Source organism: Acomys russatus, chromosome 19, assembly GCF_903995435.1.
Source record: "Acomys russatus chromosome 19, mAcoRus1.1, whole genome shotgun sequence".
NCBI lineage: Eukaryota > Metazoa > Chordata > Mammalia > Rodentia > Muridae > Acomys > Acomys russatus.
In genome coordinates this window covers 46,371,937-46,394,770 of record NC_067155.1, presented here as the reverse complement: position 1 = coordinate 46,394,770, position 22,834 = coordinate 46,371,937, and the positions used below count along the sequence as shown (strand labels likewise).

General features: G+C 47.9%; 1 protein-coding gene across 2 annotated transcripts in view; it reads left to right on the top strand.

Annotated features, from left to right (window-relative positions):
• The window catches only part of Caln1 (calneuron 1), a 443,920-nt gene that overhangs the window by 321 nt on the left and 420,765 nt on the right, over positions 1-22,834 (top strand). The window contains exon 1 of one of the 2 annotated variants that reach the window (XM_051161376.1): positions 5,818-5,966. The exons of the other annotated variant lie outside the window; for it this stretch is intronic. The gene's annotated coding sequence lies outside the window, so the exon portion shown is untranslated. Of the gene's footprint in view, positions 1-5,817; positions 5,967-22,834 lie in introns of those variants that run through there. 2 annotated transcript variants of the gene reach the window in all.

Here is a 22,834-nt window from a genome sequence, read left to right as displayed (position 1 = left end):
TTTCCCAAGCACCCTTCAGCCTGGTCAGACCCACAATAGTTCTCATGAGGGGACTGGTACAGAAGGAATCTGGCCCCACCCCTCACTCTGACATCCTAGCCACCGCCCTGCGCTCTTGTTCCTCATCAACCCCATCATATGTCCAACCACCCTCCCCACTGGTCCTCAGGCTGGGCTATTACTGAGGTTGCCCCAACTTGGACTTTTAGATTCTAAAACCATGAGCTGAGTTTAATTTCCCTTTTTTCTTCCTCGGTCTTTCTCTCTCGCTCTCTTTTCCAAGACAGAGTTTCTCTGTGTAGCCTCGGCTGTCTTGGACTCCCTTTGTAGACCAGGCTGGCCTCGAGCTCACAGAGATCCGCCTGCCTCTGCCTCCCGAGTGCTGGGATTAAAAGGCGTGCGCCATCACCGCCTGGCTGAATTTTTGTTTCTAAAGCGCCCAACTTGAAGTACTTTGTTACAGTAGTGACAAATAGGCTCGTTCATTCTCCTCAGCGTGTAGAAAAGACGACAGAGGCCTCTGTCGATCTTGCTTTAGGGAAGTTTCTCCAGGGTGGGCCCCACGCTCTTCTGTTTCCAGAGTGACCGGTGTGTGTGTGTGTGTGTGTGTGTGTGTGTGTGTGTGTGTGTGTGTGTGTGTGTGTGTGTGCGCGCGCGCATGCGCACGCGCAACTGTACAGACCCCATGTGGAATGTACTAAGAGATGAGTTCAGTCCCTCAAACTCCATCACAACTACATGCTGCAACTTTCAGAATATCAATGCACTGTGCCAACATTCACCTGACACACTGAACAAAGCTCAGTAAGAAAGCACAACAGTTGTGAGGACGTCCCGTCGATCTCCTTTCTCTGCTGGGGTGGCATTTAGACTGATTCTTCTCAAATTTCTCTGTTGCATTTATTTATTTATTTATTTATTTATTTATTTATTTATTTATTTCTCGCCTTGGATGCATCAGATTTAAAATTAGGCTGGGAGTGTTTTTCTTTCTTGATGCCTATAAATTTTGTATCATAAATGATAAACGGATAATTTAGGGTTGTGCCAGCAGCCTCCAATGTGAAGAGTGAGCTCAGATTTCTTTTTCTTTTCACTCTCTTATAATTTCATGTAATTGGTAAATGTTAACATACTCCAAAATACGTACTTGGTGCCAGAACGTTCTGACTGAGCCTTAATCGTGACTATTAGAACATTCCAATTTGGGATTTCCAAGGGGGAAAAATTCTTGTCCAGTCAGGAAAACAAAAACCACACTAGATGTTCCAACAGATGGCACTTAGCACATGGGATCGGTTGCACAGATATTGGAAAGTTGAACCTGCCCAGAAATTAGTAACTGCAAGAAGAGGTACAAAGGAAAAAGATGATCTTACCTGGTCTGAGAAGGGCTTGATGGAGTTTTTAGTCAGACTTTTAAAAGAAGGTACCAGCCCAAGGGTCCTTCAGTGGCTGGCCTTCCACCCTCTGAGGGTCATGGCTCTGATGCTGCTGTTTTCTCTAACTTGGAGCAGACCAGCCCTTTTTTCTCTAAAGGATACATCAAGGTTGGCACTAGCAGTTATCAAAGGCTGCTAAGGGGGTGAGGATATGGCTAATGGCCCTTGCTGCTCAAGCACGAAGACCTGAGTTTGAATCTCCAGCAGCTATGTAAAAACAAGTCTAGTCTAGTGGCGCATGGCTCTTTAACTCCAGGGCTGGGAGGCAGAAATTGGTGGATCCTGGGTGTTCGCTGGATCCAAGCCAACAAATGAGTAGTTGCAGGTTCAGTGAGGGACCCTGTCTCAAAAGTAAGGTGGGTTGAGCTGGAGAGGCAGTGCAGGAGTTAAAGAGTATGTACGGCTCTTACAGAAGACCTAGATTCTGTTCCCAACAGCTACGTAAGCACTCACAACCACCTGTAACTCCAGCTCCAAGGAATCTCATACCCTCTTCTGGACACCCCAGGCATTTGTGCTCACATGTGCGTAAACCAACATAGAGACACATACAAGGACCCATAATTTGAAATAGAAAATAAAGGCCAGGCGTGCCTTTAATCCCAGCACTTGGGAGCAAAGGCAGGTGGATTGTTGTGAGTTCGAGGCAAAGGCAGGTGGATTGTTGTGAGTTCAAGGCCAGCCTGGTCTACAGAGTGAGTCTAGGACAGCCAAGGCTACACAGAGAAACCCTGTTTCGAAAAACAAAACAAAACAAAAACCCCCAAAAGAAAACGAAACAACAACAACAACACAAAACAAAACAAAAAAGAAAATAAACCTTAAAAGGTGGAGAAATAATTAAGGAAGAATGCAGCATTGACTGCTGATTACCACATGCACCCTCATGCCAACATATATCACATGGGGGGTGGGGAGAAGAGGAAGGCCAAGGGGAGGAAGGGGGAGGGAAGGGGAGAGAAAGAGAGAGAGAGGAAAAGAAAGGAAAAGAGAAGAGAGAAAGAGAGGAGACACTGAGGTCCTGCACCATCTTTCACCCCACCCCCACCCTTCTGAAACTTCTAGCAGGAAGCCAGCAAGCAGACAGGATATGGTAGTATATATGATTTAGAGACCCCAGGCTCCAAGGATAGCCTGGAGCTCAGGGATGGCAGTTAACAAAAAAAGCAGATTTATGGACAGTCCACAAAATGATTCCCACTTCGATAAAGACTAGGGCCTCCTGATGTTTCATAACCTTCCTGGGTAAAGTAAACATCTATTCATCCTAAATAGAGAGGGTGCCAGCTAAGCAAAGGAAGTCAGCTTGACATGTTTCAGGGGAGGGGGCTACTTACAGGAGCATGGGCAAGTCAGGGGTCAACGTTTTCTCCCGTGTAGCTGGGGCAGGAGGGAATGGCTCTTGGAATCCTGGGATTGTCAGAGGAAGGGTCCTGTGGTCCTGTGAGGGTTAAGGACCCTTTACTCCACCCCTGGCAAGGAAGTGTTAGCAGCCCTTCCCTTAGAGCTTGGAGTTTGCTGTAGAGTTCTGTTCATTTCACTGCCTTGACAGCAGGCCAATGGTCCTGGGAGGTTCCCACTGCCCCTTTGTAACTGATAGAGATGGTCCTGTCAGGCTTGCAGGAAACAGCTCATGCTGCACCTGGGGTGGCGGGGGGGGGGGGGGTGTGTGTGTGTGTGTGTGTGTGTGTGTTGCATTTCGATGTAGGCAACCTGTCAATCACCAGGGAAAGGACACATTATCATCACTCTCTCCTTCTTTAGTCCTTCCTCCCTCCTCCCCTTTCCCTCTCTCCTTTTCACTCCCCCTCCTTCCTTTTCTTCTTTCTCTCCCTTCCTTCCTACTTTCCTTCCCTCTCCCCTTCCCTTTCTCCCTTTCTTTTTTCATTTTTCCTCTCCCCTCCCTCCCTCTCCTTTTTTCCTCCTACCCTTCCTCCCTTCTTTCACATCTTCCTCTTTCTCTCTCCTTCCCCTCTCTCTCTTTTCCTCCCTCCTTCTTCCCCCCCTTCCTCCTCTTTCTTTCTTTCCTTCTTTGCCTCACTATATAGCCCATGCTGGCCTGGGAACGTTTGACTCTCTTGCCTTCGTTTTCTAAGTGCTGTTATTGTAGTTCCGCGCCACCCGGCAGGCTTGCTTTCTGGAGACACGAGGGAAGAGACAACATAGAAACCTCCTTGAGAGACACAGGGCAAGGAAAAGCATGGAACTTGTGTCCAAAAGGCGGACATCAGACTCTCGGCGGAACAAGCTCTTCTGTGCGGAGGGCTGCTGCGGCCTGTACACCGTGCGTGCGTGCGTGCGTGCGTGCGTGCGTGCGTAGGAGGGTGGTGGGTATCCAGCAGTGGGTACCAAGCAGATGGCAGGTGCCTTCCATTGCTGGGGAGCTACAGGGCTTTTGCGTAAGTCCCAGGTGAAGTCTAAAATGTGACCCTCTCTTTGGCCACCTGGGCCAGATGCCGGGCCCATTTCTCAGGGGAGAGGTAGGAACGGGAGAGACACTGTCCATTTCTCACCTTCCTCATCGACTCAAAGGCCTTGCATGGTGTTTCACGAATCCTTTTTAAGAGGTGCGTACTCTCTTCACTGGGCTGGTCCAATCATGTAGGGTTTGGTTAGGCGCAGTGCTGCTATAATTGGACTAGCTGCTGTCAAATCCCTTCTCCTCTTTACTTCCTCTTCTCACCAAGAGCATCACTGGATTAGTTTAACCTTGTCATGTTAGGCCTGTCATAAAGGCAGGTTTAGGAGAAGAGGGTCCCGCACTTGGGTGTTGCACCCTAGGAAGGGATCTGGAGACTGCTGAATTTACTTTGTGTTCTTACCAGGGGTAGGGAGTAGATTAAAAGTCCCAGGCAAGGGCTAGGAAAGTGACTTATTTGGTATAGGGCCAGGAGGAGCCATGGGGCTCACGGGCCAAGCAGACTAGTCAAGTAGTTGAACGCCACTGAGAGACCCTGTCTTAAAAAAAAAAATCAAGGCAGAGAGCAATACAGGAAGACACTGGACCTTGAGCCCTTAGCTCTGCATGCAGTCATCCTTAATGGGCATCAGCTCCCTCCTTAAACATACAGACAAAAGGCCTGGTGAGGTGCTACTAAATGTCCCGACTAGAGACTTGAGACTGAGGCATGGAGTGGCCGTGGAGAGAGGACCACAGAGAGGCCAGCAGCTGCCTTAGCAGGAGCAGAGGTCAAAGGGTCTCTGCTGGGATGGTATCAAACATTAGCATAGTTCCTGGAGCCGGAAAGGTGGCCCAGGCACTAAGTGTGCTTCTTGCTCTTCTAGAGGTCCCGAGTTCAGTTCCCGCCTTGCAAAGGCCTCATAGCCTCCCGTAACTCCAGCTCCAGAGGATCCAGCACCCTCTTCTGGCCTCTGCAGGCACTGCACTGCAGTGAGTGACACACACACATTCACATAAAATAAAAACAAAACAAATCTTTAAGGAATTAACATAGTCTTTCATGAGGTCTGTGCTCTACCAGAAGTGGCGGGAACTCACACAGTGTGGTCCTTTTCTCGTATCTGTGGCCATCTAACTCCAAACATACTCTCTTGGCCATGCTTGTTGCCAATGGTTTTCTTGGTCACATTCCTGTAAGCTATAACTGCCGTAAGGTGTAGGAGCCATGCACCTGGCATTGGAAAGGTGATGGGGAGGCATGCTGTGGATGTGAGTGGATGTGTGTGTATACTCAAGTAGGCATGCATATGTGTGTGTGTGTGTGTGTGTGTGTGATTAGACTTACATGTGTGAACATAGGCACATCTACCTGGACTAGTATGTGTGCACATAGATTTCTTTCTTCTTGGTTATGAGTCTAGCGTTTGACACATGAGCCATCTCTCCAGCCCCGTATAGGTGTCTGTACACAGGTGTGTGTTTGTGTATCCACGAGCAGGCACGTGTGTTCAAGGGCAGGCTTGTGCATGAATGCACACATTCTATAGTCGCTGTCCTCAAGCAATCTTCTCCGAACAGAAACTACCAGGCTCATGTGGGGACAGGGTGCCCTTGATGCTACCTGCCTGCTCCCCCGCCCCACCCCCCACCCAGTACAGCTGTTCCCCTCCCCTGGCCAAAGAGGACAGCAGGCAGGACATTGGTACTCACTGGTGTGGGCTGCGCCTGGTACCGTGGTCCACTTTCCCAACCTCATATCCCAAGAGACCCCTGCAAGAGCAGCCCCATTTCCTGTCCTCCTGGCTCCATCTCCTCATTGGAACTAGCCATCTGCAGGAAGCTTTTCCAGCAGCGGAGAGCAGCAGCCAGGAGCAGTCACAGCAGCAGCAGCAGCACCCTTCAAATTGGGTCTCTAGCCCTTTAAATCCGCTCAGTTACCCAAAAAAAAAAAAAAAAAAAAAAAGAAGAAGAAGAAGAAGAGGCAACAGACCCTGTTAATTAAAGCTCGCCCTGGCCCATCAGGCTGAGGAGCTGCAGTGCTCTGCTCCTTCCGATGGCTTAGCGACTCTCCCCCAACTCCACAGCCATGGATCTAGGAGCACTTCTCCCGAGATCAGCAGGAGGTATGGTCCTTACCGCTGGCACTCCAGCTCGCTGTGGCTCTAAATCAATAAGACACTAACTGCATGGATGCTGCCTGGCCCCTCTGGCTTCCTCCTTCCCCTCTTTTTCCCCTCCGATTTCCCCCCCCATCCCCCCAGCTCAGGGTGTCCAAGTCTTGATTCCCTGTGCTTTGGAGGGAAGGAAGGGAAGGGAAGGAAAGGGAAGGCAAAGGGGCGCTTTGGAGAGTGCCCTCGTTTGTATGGTTTGGGCCCCCCGGCTTCACCTAGCTGCTCAGGTGGTCTGCAGAAGTGGGGGAAACATGTTTAGTTCAGCTCTGGCTTGTGCAAAAAAAAAAATCTTTTTTTCTTTCCTGGATGGGTCTCTTGACCCCTGGTGATCATGAAAAAGGACATCACCCTGACTCAGTTTGCTTTTCTGAAAGAAACCCAGGACCTGCCACTCAGATGGAAGATGGCCGTGTAAGCCATACAACTTTCTCTCCAGAAATCGTCCCAGAGGTGCCCCATGTCAACACCTGTCCCCATTCCCTTGACTCTCAATGCTGCCAGGTTGGGGGAAAAAAAAAAGCATGCTGTCTGTTCGCCAAGATCCTTCACCCTTCCCCTCCTGCCTTTTGAGGAAACTCACTCACTTCTAGCCCCGGCTAAGAAATCTCTTCTTCTAAAGAGTTGTTTTGATTTAGGAATCTGCTGGAACCTGGCAGAGAGAGAGAGAGAGAGAGAGAGAGAGAGAGAGAGAGAGAGAGAGAGAGAGAGAGAAGGAGAGAGTGAGGGAGAAAGGAGATTTATTTCTTTTTCACATTGCATCTTGTAAATTGTACCTGGGCCCAGAGCCACACATCCATCTACAAATTCTACATTGATTTGTTTCCACCCCACAGCTTCCTTCTGGCGGTGGGGGGGGGGTGGTGAACCTCTCTCCCATTTCAACTCAGACCCAAGGAAAAGGTTTTTCTTCAGTCAGCACCATGTCCCTCCATAGATGACCCCCCACTCCCCCATACACACCCCAAGGCCATTTTTCTGGCAGATGGGTGCTTTTTTATTCTGGGTACTGGTCACTGGGTCCACGTGGCCTGGGGACCGGAACTTCCATGGACATCAACTTCTCAGCAGGGAGACTCATTTAGGAAGGAAAACACCTTCGCTTATTTCCCCCCAAGTCTTTCTTTCTTTTTTTTTTTTTTTAAACCTCTCCGGTGAGGAACATCACATCAGCGTTGAGAGGGAGCTGAACTGCCACCCAGGTATGCCAGGAGGGACTATGCCCCACCCCCACCCCCCAAACCCCATTGTTGGCACAAACAGAAGCCCAAAGTATTTGTTTGAACGGTAGGGAAGTTCGTAGGTGTGGAACCCTTCCCAGTCCCCTAGTGAAGGATGGATATTTCCTCTAAGTGAGGGTGGAGGACAGTACCTCTCTGCCTCCCATGCACTGTAGGCCCACTGCAGTCCCTGTTAGTGGAGTACTAAACTTCCCTACAGCGCTGAAACTCTCTGGTTAGGGGAGAGTGCTCAAAGCTCTAGAGTGTAGCCCTAGAAGGATGGGCTTGCCCATCTCTCTGAGGACTGGTGGATTTGTGTGACAATGGGAAGATTCCCCTAAAAGAAAACCCAGGAAGGGCTGTTCCTGAAAAAAACAAAAAATAAAACAAAAAACAAAAACAAAAACAAAAAACCCCAACCCAACCCAAAACTAAACAAAACTAAAAGCCTCTAAAAACCAAAACAAAACACCACCCCCCAAAAAAAAACCCCAAGAGTCAATAGCGGAGGGCTTCATTATGCAAGATGGAGGTCAGTAAAGGCTGCACACGGCTCCCCTGGGGCCTGCAAATGGGACCTTGGCGTGTGCATCAGCATGCACAGCTGGAGGGTTCAGAGGTGAAGGTCCATAAGGGGCTCGCTCCACAGGTACTTCTTTCTCCAGTCTTTCCCCCAAGCTGGAGGTCCCCTGCCACTCAGTGTGTTGTAGTTCAAGCCTTAACAGCCCCCCTACCTCCCCCTGCCCCCCTGTGCCCCCCCCCCCCGCTACTCAGTGTGTTCAAGCCTTAACAGCCCCCCTACCTCCCCCTGCTCCCCCCCCCCCCCCCCCCCCCCCCGCCAGCTTTCAGAGGTTTGACAAAAGAGGCCTGGCATGGATGTCACAAATGGTAATCCTTGTTCTGGCGGGGACCCCGTGAACAATAAGTAAATCTGAGGACTGTTGTTTACCTTCAATTGTTCTGTGAAAGTTAATGGCGTGTGTGCATTTGTTTTCAATTTACTGATGGTCTGCCGGCCTTCGCATCGCATAAAGCTTTCCAGTGGGGTTTGCTCAGATCCAGCAACATGATAATATGGAGTTTGGTTCTTTAATATTCTTTTTTTTTTTTTTTTAAATTTTCTTTTACTGTAGTGATACTCAGCCTGTGGGTCGAAGCCCCTTGGGAGAAGGCGTTGAATGACTCTTTCACAGGGGTCGCCTAAGACCATCAGAAAACAAAAATATTTACATTGAGAGTCATACCAGTAGCAAAATTAGAGTTATGAAGTAGCAACGAATATTAACCCTATGGCTGAGGGTCACCACAACGTGAGGAACTGTATTAAAGGGTTTCAGCAATTAGGAAGGGTGAGAACCCCTGTTTTAGCGCGTGTGTGTGTGTGTGTGTGTGTGTGTGTGTGTGTGTGTGTGTGTGTGTATGTGAGCATGTGAGCATGTGCATGAAGGTCAGAGGTCAACCTCTGAAATGCTCTCACCTCCTCTGAGATAAGGTCTCTCATTAGACTAGCTGGCCAGTGAGCCTCCAGGATCCTTGTGTCTCTGTATCCCCAGTAATGGGATTCCTAGCATACACCACCATGCCTGGCATTTTTATGTGGGTTCTGGGGATACAATGCAGGCGCTTGCACTTTCTAGATAGTTAAGAATGACCTTGAAGTTCTGATCTTCCTGCCTTGGTTTCCTCAGTGTTAGGGTTATAGCCGTGTACGACCACACCTGGCTCCTGTAGCATTGGGAATAGAACTCAGGCTCAGTGCTTGCTAGAAATAAACTTTACCAGCTGAGCCACATTCCCACACCTGTCTTGTTGGTTTGTTGTTTGTTTGTTTTGAGACAGAGCACTATGTAGCTCAGCCTCCCTGCCTCAGCCTCCTATACCTAAGCATTAGGATTCATGACATGACCTAAGTGGGTGCTCAGATTATTGGGGCTGGTGCAACAGCAAGGGTCTGACCTTTGATGACGGACAGGCCTTGGATGGAGCCTCAGCTCTGTTAGGACAGTGTGTGGCCTGGCCAGTGATCTGTTGTCACTGTGTGCTTTCTCTGTAATACATTCAAGCTGTCAGGATGGATGAGATGAGGCAGCTGAAGTCTGTATGTCATAGGTACACAGAAAGGCTGGCTCCTGTCTCAGCTGCCACCAATTAAACACACATTAGCACGAGGATCCAGCCACTTAGATAACTACAATGGCTCCTCCCCTGAGTGCCTCTCCCGAAGGCAGAGATGGCCTCCTCTATGCTATCCTGTCATTGCCTTTCTCCCAAAGGCCAGAGCAAGGCCTAGTCAGGCATTTTCGCTCCATAAAAGTTAATTGAACCAATACACGATGTTCTGTGAACATTTAAGCATCAATGTAGGTGATTTTTAATGACCGAGCGCCACCACGTCTCACTCAGTTTACTGAAGGAATACAGCTGAGCCAGAGGACAGAAGAGTCCCACAGTGGTACTATGTGTGAAGTAAAGCATATCCATTGGTGGCGACGTTTGAATTGCAGTGAAAAAAAAAAGTGTTTCCTGTTCTGGGACCTGTACCAGGTGCCTGTGGGCTCTGGGCGTCCCGGATGTCATTCTGGTCAGTCAGGGCAGTCACATGAGCTCCTTCCTCCTCTTTATGCTTTGAAGAAAGGCTCTGAAGAAGAGAAACAGCTTTGGATAGAAAGAGCTGCCTAAGTGGTCGCTCTACCTGTGTAGAAAAAGTCAACCAGTTTATCAATCAATGAAGCAATAAGTTGATCTGTGGATGACAGTCAGCACCTTTTGTTCCAATAAATATTGCTTTTCTCCTCCTCCTCCTCTTGCTCCTCTTCCTCCTCCTCCTCTTCCTCCTCCTCTTCTTCCTCCTTTTTTATTTTCACAAGGCAGGGTTTTTCTCTGTAGCCCTGGCTGCCCCGCACTGGCTTTGTAGATCAGGTTGTCCTCGAACCCACAGAGATCTACCTGCCTCTACCTCCCTAAGTGCTGGGATTACAGGCTTGTGCTACCTGCATCCTGGATGTTTGTGTTACTCAGTTTTCCGTTACTGTAAGAAAATACCTGAAGTTGCACAGTTTAGAAGGTGGAGAGTCAACAATAGATATTATACGTTGCCCAAGTCCAGTGAACCTTTATGGAATCTACCTAAGCTAGGGTCAGGGAGGTCTTCCTTCAAGTAAGTGGCCCCAAAATTGATTCTGCAAGGGAGTGGCACTGAGAGAATATTCTAGACCTATAAGTAGCTCATGCACAGATCAGAAGTTAATGAGCCACTTTAGGGGGCGGTAGAAATTACTGTTGGCTATGCTATCCATTGGAGATGTGGCCAGTTACAAAGGGTCTTGGATTCTGTAACAGGAAGGATTTTATTCTCAGGGAGACAACTAACGTCCCCCTTTCCCTGTGTCTTGCTCTGTCTCTGTCTGTCTGTCTCTCTGCCTGTCTGTCTGTCTGTCTGTTTGTAGATGTTTCAGCATTGGCTGGGATTGTAACTCTGCTGACAGAGTTCTTGCCTAGCAAGCAGAAGCTCTGTGGTCCATCCTCAACACTTCTTAAACTGGGTATACCTCCCAGTCCTTGGGAGGTAGAGGCAGGAGGATCAGAAGTTCAAAGTCACCCTTGACTATATAGTCAGTCTGAGGATAACTGAGGCTACATGTCTCATGAGATCCTGTCTCAAACAAAACAAAAACAAAAACAAAACAAACAAACAAAAAAACCAGGTAAGACTGCCTTGTTTGGCCTCAGTGGGAGGGGATGAGCTTAGTTCTGCTGTGACTTGAGGTGCCAGGGTGGGTTTGTACCCCTCGGGTCCTCCCCTTCTCAGAAAAGAAGGAAAGGGGGAATAGGGAGAGGGGAGGGAGTAGGAGGGTAGGACTGGGAGGAGAGGAGGGAGGGGGCTGAGATCAGGCTATAAAGTGAATAAATAATTAAATAAATGGGAAACAAAAGAAAATTAGGCATTAAAAAAAAAAAAAAAAAAAAAAAAAAAAAAAAAACAACCCAAGCAGATAAGAGAAAACAAACCAGGTCACTGGAATAATGATTCTTAGAAACACTGTAAGAACTGTGGCTTTGATGCTGTGTGAGATGGGATGCTGGTGCCTGCTTGTGAGAATCCATCCCGACTGAGCCTGTTGACTGCTGACATTCCCTCTTAGAAGGAGACAGTGGCTGGGGTCATCAAGGGAACCTTCACCACTATTGCAAGTGGCCTGGGATCTCCCGAGGTACTGGAGTACTGAGGTGCTGGAGTACTGAAGTGCTGGAGTACTAAGGTGTTGGAGTACTGAGGTGCTGGAGTACTGAGGTGCTGGAGTACTAGACGGGAGGAGGCTAATCAAAGGGCTCCATCTGTGCAGATATGGGGGAAGCCATCATTCACAGTGGGTGAAGACTTTCGGGTGCAGCCACACTGGGGCACCCACCCACACCATTCTGCCAGGAACCCCTCACCTTCCTATAAGAAATCCCAATAAACTCACGGGTTCCCCAGAATGAACTTTGATGGAATCATACTTTGGTTGTTGGAATCCTAGGAAAAGGAGGCAGATGTTGTTTACACTTCTACAGGGGGAAAGATTTACAGGATAGGTTGGAATCCAGGGCTTCATGCACGCCAGACAAGCAGGACACCACCTGAGCCCGGCCCACTGTGGGCGGCACCATTCCTTAGGCACGGGCTTCATGAGAATAGAAAGAGCTGAGCTGAGTATTAGAGGGAGTGGGCAATATGGGTGCACTCATTTCTCTCTGCTCTTGACTGGATTTTATGTGACTAGCTACTTGAGTTTCTGCCTTGATGTCCCTTCAATGATTGACCTGGGCTTGTGATCCAAAATTAGCCATTTCTTTCCTAAGTTGATTTTTTGGGGGGTGGAGGGGTCAGGGTATTTTATCACAGCAACAGAAATGAAACCAGGACAGCAAGTGAATGGAAGATGGCTGGCTAAGGGGTCACTGAGGATGCGTGGGAGGTGCTAGGCTAAGTTTTCTTTTTAGGCAGGAGGCGACCAGATTTGTGGGTGGATTGAGCGGCAGTGTGCAAGGAGAGGACAAGTGGAGGATGACTCAGGCAGCCTGAGATTGGGACCCTGCGGATGGAGCAGGTCCGGGAGGAGGGCGGCAATTCAGGGTTTCTTGTTTTTTTTACTTGGAGATGTCTGTGGAGGCTCCCAGGAGGAAAAGGATAGTGGCCAGACTTAAGTATAGGGAGAAATCTTGGCAGCCTTTTGTATGTGTGTGTTCATGTGTGTGCACATGCATGTGAAGACCACAGATCAACCTCTTGTGTCCGTCCTCACACTATCCACCTTGGTCTTTGACGGTCACTCACTGGGATTTGCCAAGTATGCTAAGTCAGCTGGCCAGGGGGGCTCTAGGGGCCCACCTGTCCCCTTGCACGTGCTGAGATTAAAAGTGCACCATGGTGCTTGTTTTTTCTAATGCAAGCGCTAAGGATAGAACTTGTGACCCCCATGCTTGCACAGCAAGAACTTTACCAATTGAGCTGTCTCCCTAGCCTTGGAGACTCGTGAGTTGTCCTCAAAGTACAGGGAGTGTTGGGAGGCCCGTCAGATGAGATCATCAAGAAATGGGCTGATAGAGGAAAAGTCAAGGCTGAATTCTGAGGTGTCATGGCTATTTATAGGTTGACAACACTAGGAGGAGCTAATCAAGGAATCTGAGTAGTTATGTCTCCCTGTCTAAGACACGCTATACTTTAGATGTAAAACACTCCCCTAAAGTCTTACTTCTTAAGGCTTTGTTGCCTGCTTGGGACTATTAGGAGGAGGTGGTTCAGCCTTCAAGAGGCAGAGCCTGAAAGGGAGAGGTCTTTAGGTCATTGTGGGGAGCGCCCTTAGGGAGAAATTATGGGATGTTCTATTTTGATACCTGCCCATGAGGTAAGCCATTTTGCTCGATCACACAGTCTCCACCATAACATATTGCCACAGTCCTAAAGCAACAGGGCTAATCAATCAATGATGACCCCGTCAAGTTATCTAATCTCTCAGTCATCCTCACTCCAGTCTCTAGGGCCTTTGACAGGCTTTTGAAAGCCACTCTGCCTTTTTTAAATCCTTGGTTTTATATTTTTGTATTTTCATACACCCACATGCGTAAGCTCTTCTAAATATGTGGTGGAAATAGATACCATTTCCATGTATCCATATTCCCATACCCTGGAGAGAGGCAAGATAGAAAAGAGGGGACACGAGAAGGGGAAAAGCCCCTTAACTCAGAGTCAAGCCGAGGTCTCCCACTAGCGCAGAAGCAAAAACTCCAACGCTATTAATAACTGCTGAAGGCAGGGGCTCGCAACCCTCCTAATGCCGTGACCCTTTAACAGAGTTGCTCATGTTGTGGTGACCCCTCCCAACCATAAAATTATTTTCATTGCTACTTTATAACTCTAATTTTGCTCCTGTTATGAATCACAATGTAAGTATGTTTTTGGAGAGAGAGGTTTGCCAGCAGGGCTTGCGACCAACTGCCTGGGAAACACTGGCTGAAGGACTTTCTCCCTCTTCAATGCAAACCTGCAATTTTCTAAGACTCTCACCAGAAACCCCATTTGCGTTGAAGATCATGCCCTGACCCTCTTTGCTCAGCCCCGATGGCTCTTGGTTTCATCGTATTCAGATGACAATCCCACCCTAGGCACCTTGGAGCCACTTGATTATCTGGAGTATCAGAAAGAGGCATGGAGGGCTCGAGAGATGACGCAGGGGTTAAGAACACTTTTTGCTGCTTTTGCAGAGGGCCTGAGTTTGGCTCCTGGAACTTGTGACAGGTAGCTCTCAACCACTTGTAACTGTGTCCCAAGAGATTGGACACACACATGCACGTGCACACACATGCACATACACTAAATAAACTAACTTTTAAAATGATAAGCATCCTCTGATGAATTCCAGCTCTGCTTCGAACTGGCTCACCCTAAAATTCTTTTCTCTGGGAACACCAAGGATCCAGCTTGCCTGAGTGAAGGTCCCTAAGAGACTAAGAAAATATCTCAGGCTGTTGGTGGCTGCTCTGGGCCATCTCTTCCCCAACCAGTGCTGACAGAACCATCCAACTAATTTATTTCAACATCTGTTAGCAGCAGTTCTTAACCTATGGGTCATGACCCCTTTGGGGGAGGGGTCACATATCAGACATCCTGCAAATCAGAAATTTACATCAAAACTCATAACAGTAGCAAAAAATTACAAATATAAAGAAGCAACAAAATAATTTTGTGGTTGGGGTCACCGCAACATGAGGAACCGTATTAAAGGGTCACAGGGTTAGGAGAAACCTAATTTAGTTAGACCACCTTAAAAACCACTTTAGAGGAAAGTCTTGAGTATGCCACAGACAGTGAAACTCAAAAATAATTCCCCAAAGCTTTGAAATCAATAGATGGATGACCTTGGTCCTTAGGAAGAGAATTGGCTGGCCTGGTATCCAGAAGATTGGTTATAGAGGCAAGAGATCTTTTCGATGAAAAAAACAAAACAAAACACTTGATTTTACTTTCATTTATGTATGGGGGGGGGTGTGTGTGTGTGTGTGTGTGTGTGTGTGTGTGTGTGTGTGTGTGTGTGTGTGTGTGTGTGTGTGTGTGTGTGTGTGTGTGTGTGTGTGTGTGTGTGTGTGTGTGTGTGTGTGTGTGTGTGTGTGTGTGTGTGTGTGTGTGTGTGTGTGTGTGTGTGTGTGTGTGTGAATACAGTTGCCCACAGTGGCCAGTAGGGGGCGTCAGAGCTCCTGGAGCAGGCAATTGTCGACTACCTAACATAGGTGCTACTGAGTAGGAATCTTCTGGAAGAGCAGTATGTATTGTTAACTACTAAGCTGTCTCTCCAGGTCCTATTTATTCATTTTCAAATTTGTGCCCCTGTGAACATTTCCTTGGGGCTCAGCTGAGGTCTGAAAGGTAGGAGTGGCCATCTGTCGGTTAGGGGAAAATGAGCCACTCCACCTTGCAGTCAATACCCAAGAGATCCAGGAAAGGCGGTGATCCCTGAGACTAATCCCGGGAGAGCCAGGCTGTTGTTAGCACATCCCATCTGTGCTTTTTGCTCCCTGCTATGCCGGTCCTTCCATGGGGGAGAAAGACCACGGAGACCCATGCTAGGACATCACCAAGGCTGCATCTCCTGGCAGCTTGGTGCGGCACCCCTCATTGCTCCCAAGGTAAAAAAAAAAGGGGGGGGGGAGTCCTCTGTTGTGCTGGGTGTGGTCCGAAGTCCCTACGCACCTCTTTCCATTACCTTGGTGCTCAGAGCATACGTCAAGTGGGTTCTGTGTTCCTGGCAGGTTATTATATGCTGAATTAGTGTGGTGGAATAAAAATGAGAATAAAGCTGTACTGTACTCTTAAATTGTTAAAATTTATTATAAAATGTGCATAGTTATTAACATTTTTTTTCCCTCACCCACATGCTTTGGCTGGCTCCCGGAGCCAAGGAAGATGAAAAGTGACTCTTGTCAAAGCAAGGCCGAGAGACTTGGCCCTGGGAACCCTCCAGAGAGCTCCAAATGGGACAACACATTCTCACATTCACAAGGAGCCCCGCCAGCTCCCTGGGGCTGTTTTACCTCCCCAGGGCTTGAACGCTGTACATTTTGGTCCCCCGAGAAAGAAACCAGCCTAGCTGCATCCCTGAGGTCGTCCGTTCCCTCCCAAAGCTTATATGCTTTAGGATGCGGTCACCCGCCCTCTTCCATCTATCCTGGTATCCATCCTTGGAGCTCAGGATAGCGGCCGGCCGCGAACTGGACTTTGGCCAGTCTCTTCTACCGTCCCTCCGGGCGTGTTCCCTCCCGCAGCTTTTCAGAACCTACAGAAAGAGCCAAGGTTTTCTCACTTCAGCCAGGGCGGGCTCCCAATGGGTCCGTTGTTGAGATGATGGTCTGAGTCTCCTAGAGATGCGGTGGGGGTCTTTTCCTTGCTGCTGCACTCCGAGGGGAGCTGCGGGCTGGGCTTCCTCTGCCTCAAAGTATAAAAAGGTCCACAGGGTGGAGGGGACCCTGCTTTTTCCAATTAAAAGTGTTTATGGCAGTTTATTCATGTGTGTGAGGAAGGGTAGGTGTGAGTGCACACATGCTATGACACACATGTGGAGGTCGTGGTACAACACGTGTGGGAGTCTGTTTTCTTCTACTTCCAAGAGATTAAGCTCGGGTTGTCAGGCTTGGTGGCAATGCCTTTGCCTGGTGAGCCATGCCACCAATGCCTGCCTTCTAATTTCTTTGAGACAGAGTTTTCATGAGGGACCTTAGCTCAGCGCCATTGCCAGCAGCCTACAGAGTTCCTTTCCTCCTCAGGGACCTCCACTCAGCTGAAGCCAGATCTCTGACTGTGCTACAGAAAGGATTTCCAGAGTGAGCTAGATGGTGACAAAGTTAGCGTGTTTGATAAATAGAGATAAGACGTGGTACAGGCTTCAGATTTACGTATTAGCAGAGAGAGGGAAAAGAGAGGAACAGAGGTAAAAGAGGAGGAGGGAGGGGGAAGAGACAGGGAGAGGGAGAGAGAGACACTTAGAAGAGAGACCAGTCTAAGACATGAGCCAGTTCTCTTAAGAGAAAGAGCCAACCTTTGTTGTTTTTACAATGGCAGTATACGCAATTCTATGGTTTTCTTTTCTTCTTCTTCTCCTTCTTCCAAATACACACACACACACACACACACACACACACACACACACACACACACACACACACACACACACACACCCCTTGTATTAAACACCACACACTAAAATGAACTAGAGCCAAATTCCACCTGTCTCAGTAAATGTCTATCCGGTTAGAACAGCCATTCTGCAGCTGCGGAGTTTCACATTGGGTTTTACACTTTCACTATCCATTGCATTTTTATGCACTTATCCACCACCCAAAGTGGGGGGGGGGAACCTTCGACCGAAGCAGAACTGGAGACTCCATTAACTTCCTATCCTCCTTCATGACTCGTGTCTGTCACATGCATCCAGCCACCCCTCATCCCCTAGTGTTTAGCCATGGCTCTTTCTGCATGTCAGACTATAGCCACGTGCACACCTGTTTACACACATGGATATGTTATCAGTAGATTCTGCATATGAGTGAGAACATGGGTTTTTTTTTCTTTCTGAGCTTGTGTGATCTCCCTTAATATTCTGAGTCCATCCATTTTCCTGCGAATTTTGTCATTTCATTTTTCTTTAGAGCTGAATAATATTCACACAAACCAGTTTTATTCTGGTTCTCTGCTATAGTGACTAAAAGCAGTGGTAAACATGGGGATGTGCATAGCTCTTCTTTACAGTATGGTGTGTGTGTGTGTGTGTCTGTGTGCGTGCGTGCACATGCACACGCATGCACTCACACAGAGGTCAGGGGACACCTTTCAGGAGCCCACTCTCTCCTTCCACCACATGTGTCTCAGGTCATCAGGCTTGGTGGCAAGTGCTCTCTGCCACCAGAAGAGCATCTCACTGCTCCTTATTCTGTGGTTGTCTTAAGTTTCACTTCTGTAATTTACAGAGAAGTTTAAACATTAATCAAAGCTTAAACTTTGAATTTATATTTTGTGAGCTAGATTTACTTCTTCCTTTAATCTTAAGCAGCTCATTTTTTTTTAAAGATTTATTTATTTATTTATTATGTATACAATATCCTGCCTGCATGTGTGCCTGCCCGCCAGAAGAGGGCACCAGATCTCATTATAGATGGTTGTGAGGCACCATGTGGTTGCTGGGAATTGAACTCAGGACCTTTGGAAGAGCAGTCAGTGCTCTTAACCTCTGAGCCATCTCTCCAGCCCCCCCTTTTTTTTTTTGTAAATGAAGTTGTTCAGTGGTTTTCCAAGGCGCACTCATGACTTTGGGGAGGAGAAGGGTGCTAATCCACTTAAACTCAAAAGCCAGAAGGTCCCCTTTATAAGCAGGCACAGTTCACGAATGTCTCTGACAGAGAGTGCCCCATGAGTGCCATGCCGGAAAGAGGAGGGTGTTGTATCCCTGGAGCTGGCAGGCCTTTGTAAGCTGACTGACACAGGTGCTGGGAATCAAACTCGGGTCTCCTGCAAGATCAGCCGGCACTCTGAGCCACTGCGTATCTCCTCGGCCCTCATATGCTGGTTTGAACATCCTATTTGAGATATCTTTAGGAAAACACACATTCTCTCTGCAGCCGTTTTGACTTTATCAGTTGTGTTGAAGTTTCTTGACTCATCGCAAGAAGGGCAAGCAAAATCTTAGGGTGACTGGTTTCTTTCCCCTCCCATGTCCCCTGCCCCTCTTTTTTTTCTTTCTATCTTGCTCCAGTCTTACTATGTAGCTCAGGTTATGCTGGAATGTGTTATGTATCCCAGGCTAGCTTAGAACTTGTGATCCTCCCGCCTGAAGCTCCAGGGTGCTTTGTTGTTGTTATTGTGTTGGTGTTTTGAGACAGGGCATCATGTAGCTCAGGCTGGCCTCGGACTTCCTTTGTAACCACTAATGACCTTGACTTTCTGATCCTCTTGCCTCCTCCTCTCAAGGACCCAGAGTGCAGATGTGTGCTGCCTTGCCCAGTGTATGCTGCTGGGGTTTGAACTCAGGGCTGAGTGAGTACTTTACTCAGGTACAACCCAACCCCAGCTGCCCACGTTGAATTAGGGCCCCAGGTTGTTTTCTGAACCCTGGCTCCTCCCTCCTCACCCTTGCTTTTGAGTCAACAACAACCTTGTTGGTTAACTGGCCCTGAGTCCTTATTGCCCCTGAGACCACTGGCTCTCCAGACCCACCGTGTGTTTTCCTGGCCCAGAACTCCTGGATTTGGCTAAACTGGCTTGCTAGGGAGCCTCAGGGGTCCAGCAGACTTCACCTCCCCCGTGCTGAGCTTGTTAGTTTCTGCAGCCATGCCTTTGTTTCTTGGAGTTGAATTTGGGCGCCGGGGTCCTCGTGCCTAGGAGGCAAGCATGTTACCACCTGAGCCGTCTCTCCAGCTAATTCTCACTTCACAGGCCTCTTGTTGTGTATCCACAGTGCTGGAAATAAGTCTCAAAACCTTGCCCATGCTAGGCAAGGGGTTTCCCACTGAGCCACACCCCAGCCCTTCAGCTTATTTAGGCCCAGACTTTGGGTTGCACTGTGTATCCCCAAAAGTGCTTGGTTGAGTACTTGCTTATCTGGCCACGTTATGCTTCTATTGTTGGAGCAGTGGGGGTTATCAATGGGGTCACAGGTTGCTGTCTGTGAGGGAACAGGGAAACTGGTCTTTCTAATGTTGTTGCTAAGGTTTCTTTTTTTTGTTTTTTTTGTTTTTTTGAGACAAAGTCACTATTAGTTACTTCTATTAGCCGCTGTGTCAAAACTCCTGACAAAGGTAACTTAAGCAGGGGAGGTTCACCTTGGCTCACAGTTCAAGGAACACAGCTCGCGAGGAAGGCGCTGTGTCAAGAGTCTGAGGAGGTATCTGATATTGCATCTGCAGTGGGAAGCAGAGAGATGCATGCTGGTCCTCAGCTCACTTCCTCCTTTTCGGTCAGTCTAGGATGACAGCCCATGGGATGGTGATTGCACGTTCCATGTGCATCTTTCCACGTCTGTTAACCCAATCTAAAAAGTCCTTCACAAATGCAGCCTGGTGTGTCTCCTGGGTGATTGTAGAGCCTGGACCAATGACAGTTGATAACTAACCGTAACAGTGTTGATGTGTATGTATACAGCCAGGGTTGAACTGGAATCTCTGGTCCTCGGCCTCCCAAGTGCTAGCATTAGGGGTGTGTACCGCAGCGGTTGGCTCTGACAGCCTTTCTTTCTATAACTTCCTTTCTCTTTCTTTGCTCCCAATTTGGAGGAAAACAAAACTGCACAGCAGGAACTTCAGGCATCTAAAACTCCAGGGGTCTTACCCAACATACTGAGTTTTTCCCTCTGTGGCCCTTGAACCCAAGCAGAGTCCACGGGCACTGCAGGAGGAATAACAAATGATCCAGGCACACTGATGGCTTCATTTCTTCTCGTGCCCCTTGGGAAGGCGGTGCTGTGAACACAGATGCTAACAAGATTACAGGCGCGCTTAACAAAGTGGAATTTGGTTGGTTTCATCGGCACCATCTCTCTGGCCAGGCAGATTTCCTAGCTTTAAACGATAGTGGGATTGCTGCTGTCACAGATGGTGATTGCTAAAGAGGACCCTGGAACCGCTAACTCAATCCAGCTGTGGCACACTGCGGGGACTCACGATCCAGACTCCACTTGGTGGAGGCGGCCTGTAGGGATGGATGCTGTACTGGGAGGCGTTGACTAAATGATCATGGAAATAAATGGGCAAGGGCAGTAAGCAAAGGCAGACTCACATCCAGGAAGTGAAACTCCAGGCTCAGCATCACTGCAAAAACACAGCTCTCACCTCTGAGAGAGTAAGAGAGAGTTTAATCTGAGTGATCAGGGCTTGGGTATGTAGATTCTAGTTGCCTCGAATAACATGTTCCACTGTGAAATGATTGCATGTTTTTTTTTTTTTTTTTTAAATCATCATAGGGCAAAGAGAGTTAAGGCAGTTTCCAAATGCATTTGTGGGGACGTCAGCTGGGCAGGGGACAGGAAAACTGGGAAGTCTCTGCTAAAACTTCAGATGTTATCTGAGGACATTCTTTAGTTTGTTTATTATTTATTGATTATTGTGTGTATTCACATGTGTGTGTGTGTGTGTGTGAATCATGGTACACATATGGAGGCCAGCACGTTACCAAGTTACTTTCTCAGCTTTGCGCCTGAGTTAATTTTAATGAGAACTCAGCGTTCTTGTGACAGGCTGCCTGTCTTGATTACCTCAGTGGGATGCCTCAAAGGTTGCTTTCGTATTGCGGTCATATATGTGTGCTCATGTGTATGTATGGACACACATGTGTGTGTCAGGGGTATGAGAAAAGAGTTGAGATGTACTGACCAGGAAGGTATTTCAATCCCTACGTTTCCAACTCTGTAGTTTTTTTAAATTTCTTATTGATGGTCCATATAAGCTCTCGTTTGAGGGGCTGGAGAGATGGCTCAGTGGTAAAAAGGCCCCGAGTTTAGTTCCTGGCACCCATGCCAGGCAGCTCCCAACTGCCTGTGACTCCAGCTCCATGGATCTAGCAACCTCTTCTGGACTCTGTGGTTATTGCACACACATGCAGATAATCATACACAGATACATATTTTCAAATAAAATAAATCTTGCTGGGTGTGGTGGTGCACATGCTTAATCCCAGTACCTAGGAAGCAGAGGCAGGCAGATCTCTGTGAGTTCTCAGCCTGCACAGTCTACATAGAGAGTTTGAGGACAGCCAGGGCAGCATTGTGAGACCCTGTCTCCAATATCTTTAAAATAAAAAATATAAAATAAAAATTTAAGGTATTACTTGAAGAAAAGGGGTCCCTGTTACTGCTAATAGATTTCACATTATTACTCACATGGAGGGACTTAACTCTGTAGGTAGCTGTTCTCATAACAGCGGGAGTACCGAGCCATGGATTCTGAGGTAATTCTTCTTGACAGAATTTGGAGGGCAGTTGCCCATGGCTTCTGGTCTGGTACAATCCCATATGCTTTAACAGTTGGTAGAGCAGGAGGTGGTACTGGAACTGGGTTATGCTAACTGAGGAGGTGACCAGGACATCTGAAACAGAACACTTTGGGGGTGCAGCCAATACAGGACTACCTCATGAAGATTGGCATCCCGTTTGATTTCCAGGCACCTGACAGTGCCCACTTTGACTGGTTGGTTGTGCCTTATGTTTTACAGGTTGTTGACTGTAGCAGGATGAGAAATTTCTCTAGGAGAGTTGGATCCCTTGGATTAGGGGAGGCAGCTCAGTTTGTAGGGCACTTGCCTAATAGGACAAAGCTCTATGTGTTTCCCAGAACCATATAAACCAGGTGTGGTGTGTGGAGCATGCCTGTAACCCTAAGCACTCAGGAGCTGAGGTGGATGAGGAAATGGAAGCATTCTTTGGCTACAGAGGAAGATCAAGGCCAGGCTGAGCTATGTGAGACCTTGTCTAAAACATAACAAAACAAAACAGAATGAGAATCCAATGCTTAAACAGTTAAATAAAAGTTAACATTTATTTATCTATATACCTAGAAATCTATCTATCTATCTATCTATCTATCTATCTATCTATCTATCTATCTGTCTATCTATCTATCTATCATCTGTATATTATGTGCTATGACATGTGTGTGGAGGTCAGAAGACAACTCAGGGTAGCCTGTTCTCTCTTTCTACCATGCGGATACCAAGGATGGAATGTGGGCCAGTGCCAAGTACCTTTACTGGCTGAGTCATGCAACCAGTCCACATTGTCTGTCTGTCTGTCTGTCTGTCTGTCTGTCTGTCTGAGTCTCACTCCTCCTCCTCCTCATCTTCTTCTTCTTCCTCTTCCTTCTTCTTCTTGTTCTTGTTCTTGTTCTTCTTCTTCTTCTTCTTCTTCTTCTTGTTCTTCCTTCTTTGTGCAGACAATTTTGCTTTAATCCCTGTTCTTGCACTAGTGTATGCCATGGAGACTCTGGGTTCTGTGAGGCATCTGAGCAGTTTTGATCCATGTGCTGGGTTTCCTTGAGTGGGCGACTTACCTGGCTAGGTGGTCCATTCGCTTGGCCTCAATAGACTGTGTA